Below are 6319 nucleotides of genomic sequence, written 5' to 3'. Positions count from 1 at the left end.
CTACAACCTGCTCCGGGAGGGGAGAGAGGGGAATTACATTTATAGCCAAAACTCGATCCCACTCACAACAAAATGATTAAATTGTGGGTCGTGTTTTTGATGGTTGTTGGAATGGCAGTTTTAGCGCAAATGGAGGTAGGTACAATTCCCTGATCTCTCTGTACCGCGTGTCCGGCTGTGAATCACAATGGTATCGATCCCCGACAGGTTTAAGCAATAGAAAGCTCGTCCTCGGACGCGACAAGGTTTGTGAAGTTTGTATGTTGCCGGGTCATTGTCTTACACAATGACAGCTGGTTGAATTCAGGAGTGGTCGGCTTCGTGTAATGAACTAAATTAACAATTCTGCCACGATAACTTACCATTGTCCGGAGTTGCCCCCTTCTCGCTCTCTAAATCGGAATTGGTAACTTGCCCCAGCCGGACTAACGGGGTTTTGCCCTTCGCTTTGCTGTTGCTGACTTTTGTCGGCGGTATTGCTTTTCGAGTTTGCCGTTTCCTGACGGTGTTGCAGACAGTCGGCTGTCCTCGCCGGGCCATTGAGTAAGGAGCGGGTCCGGCCGGACGGAGGCTCGCTGCTCCCGAACAGAGCCGAACCTTCTTCCCGGCTCTACCCCGATCACCGCGTAGCCCACATTTCAGGGCCACTCCTGACCGCTGACCAGCCCAGCGGAGAAATGCCCGCCTCTCCCGCTTTGTCCATTTTAACGCAAAACCGGAAGCGATGCGAAGTGGACTCCAAACCCCGGCACAGGGTTAAAAATCATTGCACCCAGAATCTCGCGCGTTGATCCAACAATAAGCGTTTGGGGTGCCGGGGGTGGGGATACGTCTCCCCCAGTGGAGGTGTAAGACGCCCCTTCCCTCCGCTAGCCTGCAGGTCACCCCTGGGCAAGGTGTAGCCTCCCCTACCCCCTCTACAGGGTGACGGGCGGCCATGGGAGCCGGTGCAGATCACAGGTCCCTGACACCAGGCAGACAATCTCTGAAGAGTATCGATACTGGCTGGGGTCACCCGTCTTGTAAAGACACTGCCCAGAAGAAGGTAACGGCAAACCTCTTCTGTAGAAAAAAATTATAGTCTTGGATAAGACCATGATCGCCCACGTAATACGGAAGGGCAGATAATGATGATGCTGATGCTGAACCTTGAGGTTCATCTTTTTCCAGAGAGCCAAAAGAGCCCATTGGAAAAATAACTGGCCACATTGTGAGCGTTCCTCACGAGTGATTATATACCTGCATCTGCCCATTGTCTCATTGAGAGAGAGAGATTTCCATTTACACTTTCAGTGTCTATTATCCACATGCTATGTGTCACCATAGGGTAGTGCTTAGCACAGTGCAGGTGATCCGGGTTCAATTCCTGCTGTACGGAGTTTGTACGTTCTCTCTGTGATTGTATTTCTCCCACAGTCCAAACATGCACTGGTCGAACACAGGTTAATTAGTAGCTGTAAATTGTGGTTAGGCTAGGGTTAAATCGGGGGTTGCTGAGCAGCGGGCCAGACAGCCTATTCCACACAGTATAAATAAATTTTTACACACTCAATAAATATTCACTCTATACACACACTGATTCTGTAAGTTGGGTAGATTCTCCTGTGCAATATTTACGTGATGGTGCCCATTCCCCCCATGCACTGTTTTCTAAATTGTCAGTGTCCATTCCCACATAGTTAATGGGTGTGTGTGTGTGTATTTTTTGCAGGACCCAGGTGAGGATACTACCAGCAGCATGACCACCAGTCAATCAATTGCTGAGTCCACCGTGTCCACCACCCCCACTAGTGACACTGGTGCAGGAGGCTTCAGACTGCATTCGTTCAACTTGCTGTTCCTCCCCCTCACCATCACTGCGTCCGTATTCTACCTCTTCTGCTAAAGGGTGCTTTGGCCTCACTTGGCAACGAGGCAACACGTCATTCAAACATCAGCTCAACACCGGGGAGCCCATGATGGGTGCACAGCTCAGCAACTGGTTTTCCACAGTTATTACCTTGTTCCTCTCGTTTCCTGAAGACCAAATCATCATTGGCGAATGTCACCCTTGATTTCACTTTGCCGGTGTGAGGTGATCACGTTGAACTGAAATGAATTTGATCGTCCCTTCTCTCACTCTCTGTCTCTGTTTCTCTCTGTCTGTCTCTCTTTCCTTCTTTATCTCTTTGCTGCTGAACTGAGCTGCCCTGATAGTTACCGTGTGTGAAAGGAAGAATGATTTGAAGAGCCTTCTGTCCACTCTCTGCCCGTGTATCTTTTTTTTCCGGTGTAAATAATTAGACTAATTAACCAGCGATTTTCTGTTGAAATGAGACCTGGTGAGACCTTTAATTCTCCGGGAAGCCGCTCATTCGATAATAATAATAATGGACATTCAGAGAAAACCTGTTGAAGGTCAGTGGGACTGTTGAAAGAACCAGACCGTCAAACTTCAGTGCAAGGAGACACTCCTGGCCGATACCAAGATTGGATTTTACCAACACACAGACACTCACACATACATACAGATTCACACACACTTACTGGTAGAACATGTTCAATTCACTTATAAGTTCAAATTTTTAAATATTTTTAGTACTTTTAGGGAGGTAATGTATCACATATTTATTGGATATAAATATTTAGAGCTACCTCTTTATCATCTGGTTTTTAAAATTGAAAAACAAAATGATATGGTATTGTTCAAAAGTCTTAGGCACTGTATGTAGCTGTGTTGCCTAAAACCTTTGCACAGAACTGTAGTAATTTTTGTATTGCAGTACAAAAATTTCATGACATATCTAGGGTAAGGGAGTGAGAAGCACCAGAGAGACATTTCGTAACGACCAATTGTTTGGAAGCTAATGACCCTGATCGTGTCCCAGGGCTGGGCATGTCTGCACCTGCAGCACCGTTTCTGCTCCATTTTGACAACACAGTACTGTGCAAAAGCCTCAGGCACCCTAGGCACGAGTGTGTGTGTGTGTGTGTGTGTATGTGTGTGTGTGTGTGTGTGTGTGTGTGTGTGTGTGTGTACATATAAGATTTTTGCACAGTACTATATGTCAGTCTGAGATTCAAACAGTAAGCTTTGTTAGACAGTGATGCACACTTTAATTCTGAATTCATAAAGGAATGAGAACCATAGATTCTCAAAGTCGCCTTCTCCTTAAGTGACTGTAGACAGTGAGTTTGTCTCCTTGGACTGACACTGACCCATGGTTCATGGTACTGAACTGTCCAAATACCTGGTAATGTTTTAAAAGAGAACTTCGTTTCACATCCAGTTCATTTTTAGCAGAACTGAAGGCATTTGGCAAGTACTGTATCCTCTGAAAACCTCTGCTTGTGCTGTAACCAATTTCTAGGTGTGGTAGTTTCATGGCATTTTGTTCTGGGAACAAAATCTATAGGTGTGTTGTTTGTATAATTAACTTGTGATTGTCAATTTAAAAATAAATATTGTTTTATTGGGGACTTTAATGATATCTCTGCTGTATATAAAAGGTACTGGAAATCATTTAAAGAATCAGACATTTAAGCCTTGCCTCAAGCTACTTTGGAAAATTGAAAAAAGGAATCTTGAATTATTTGAATAAACTAATTAATTATAAAAATAAACTACGTGCTGTGAGGTGGTGTAGGTCATTATACCGAATGCCTTGAGTGGAAAATGCATTCTTCAGTTCCAAGTCGAAAGTAAGGACAGATTCCAAACACCCCATCCTGATTCAAATAGAGTTCACAGGTATTTGGTTTGATTGTAGTGGAGGAGGCCATGCATGGACATATCAGTATGGGAATGGGAAGTTGAATTAAAATGGGTGGCCAATGGGAGATCCCACTTGATCTGGCTGCCCCACTGTCATGATGAGGCCACACTTAGGTTGGAGGAACACCACCTTATATTCCACTTGAGTAGCCTCCAACTTGATGGCATGAACATTGATTTCTCAAACTTCCAGTAATGGCCCCCATCCCTTCCCCCTCTTCACCATTTCCCATCCGCTTTCCTCTCCCTCACGTTATCTCCTTGCCCGCCCATCGCCTCCATCTGGTGCTCTCCCCCCACCCTTTTTCTTTCTTCCATGGCCTTCTGTCTCTTTCACCAGTCAACTTCCCAGCTCTTTACTTCATCTCTCCCCCCCCCCCCCCCCAGGTTTCACCTATCACCTGGCGTTTTTCTCTCCCCTTCCCCTACCTTTTCAATCTACTCCTCAGCTCTTTTTCTCCAGTCCCGCCAAAGGGTTTCGGTCTGTAACATCGACTGTACTTTCTTCCATAGATGCTGCCTGGCCTGCTGAGTTCCTCCAGCATGTGTGCTTCACTTCGGTTTTCCCTGGTTCCGTTCTTGAATAATGGAACATTAGCTACTTGTTAGTCGTCCAGGACCTCACCTGTGGCTAGGGAGGACACCATGATGTTGGGTCAAAACCACGATAATCTCTTCTCTTGCCTCTCTTTATAACCTAGTGTATATTCCATCAGGCCCTAGGTACTTAACTACCATAATGCCCTATAAGAGCCCCAACATTTCCCCCTACTTTACCTTAAAATGCCCTAGAAGATTAATACATTGGGCACCGATTTCCCTATCCTCCACATCCTTCTCATTGGCAAATACTGATGTACTCATCGAGGACGTCACCCACATCCACAACCTCCAAGCACACGTTCCTTCCTTTATTCTTGAGTGGTCCTACCCTCTCTCATTATCCTCTTGCTCCCGGTGTATGTATAGAATACGTTGGGATTCTTTTTAATCCTGCTTGCCAAGGACTATAACCACTCCTGGCTTTTCTAATAGTTCTTTTCTGGATTCTTTATAATCCTTGAAAGCTCTGTTTCATTCTAGCCTCCAAAACTTTACATATTTTTTTCCTATTTCTTCTTGAACAAGTTCATCACCTCTTGAAATCCAAGGTTCTCTTACCTTGCCACCCTTGACCTTCCTTCTGACCAGAACGTACCTGTCCTGTACACTGTGCAGTGGGTTTTTAAGCACCCTCCATGTTAGGTGTGGGCTTGCCCGAAGTTCCTGTCTAATACTCTCATCACTTCCACTGCTCCAGTTTAATACTCTCCTGGAAGGTCCATACTTTTCCTGATCTATTGCTATTTTAAAACTTAAGGAGTTGTGGTCACTATTCCCAGACTGTTCACTCACTGAAAGATCGGCACCTGGCCAGACTCATTACCCAACACTAGGTCCCCTACAGCTCCTTCTCTTGTTGACTTAAGAGCCCCTCCTGAATGCACCAAACAAATTCAACCCCATCTAAACCACTTGCACTAAAAGATCTCAGTCTATATTAGGGAAGTTGAAGTCTCCCATGACAACAACCAATTATTATTTAACAACCAATTATTTTTTACACTTTTCCTTAATCTGCTTGCATGCCTCTTCCTCAATGTCCTGTAGGCTATTTGGAAAGGGGTTCTGTCGTACAATCCCATCAAAATGATTGCACTCTTCCTATTTTTGAGCTCTACCTGTATGGACAGTGAACAAGCCCTCCATTATGTTCCGTCTAATTGCAGCTGTGCTATTGTCCCTAATTAGTAGTGCAACTCATCTAACCCCTCTTTTACCCCTTCTCTATCTTTTCTAAAACATCAAAACCCCGGAACATTAGCCACCCAGTCCTAGCCATCTCAACCAAGTATGTCTAACGGCCACAACTTCATAGTTCCATGTATTGATCCATGCTCACCTTTACCCATAATACAAGTTGACCACTGATTTTCCAGCACCCTTGGTTCCTGAGCCCTGCCGGAATAAAAGAGGTCCTGCAATAATAATGGCAAAAAATAGAAACTTAAAATGGATTATTAATTAAACAAAAATTAAATGTAAATTTATTAATTACTCTACTTACAAAGGATGTTCTTTCTCATTTTTTAAAAAAAATACATTTCATCCAGGCGAATTTGTTTCATGTGTTTTGATCTCTGTCGAATTGTTTTTGCATCTAATTCATGAGCTCTTGTTCTGTCACGGAGGTTTCTCTAAACCAATTCACTTGTGGATAGAAAATCCAGTTTCATCCATTTTGTCGTCACTGCTGCCATCTTCATCACTTGCAGTGTTTTTAACAGCATTCTATAATTTATAGACACTATAATTTCCCAGTCGGTAAGGTGATGAATAGCGGGTGTTTTATTATCGACAATCATCCACTCACGTAGATTCAGCTTGTGCACAGAAACACCTTGGTCCAGTATTTTCTACATTTCAACCGTCTGTCGGATCGATATTGATGTTTACAATTGGCACCACCGCTGGTACTTGCAGTGACCTTAGAAGCCATAGCTAGGGTTACGTTTACGTGAAATC

Source organism: Hypanus sabinus, chromosome 10, assembly GCF_030144855.1.
Source record: "Hypanus sabinus isolate sHypSab1 chromosome 10, sHypSab1.hap1, whole genome shotgun sequence".
NCBI lineage: Eukaryota > Metazoa > Chordata > Chondrichthyes > Myliobatiformes > Dasyatidae > Hypanus > Hypanus sabinus.
Note: the sequence above shows the minus strand (reverse complement) of the source record.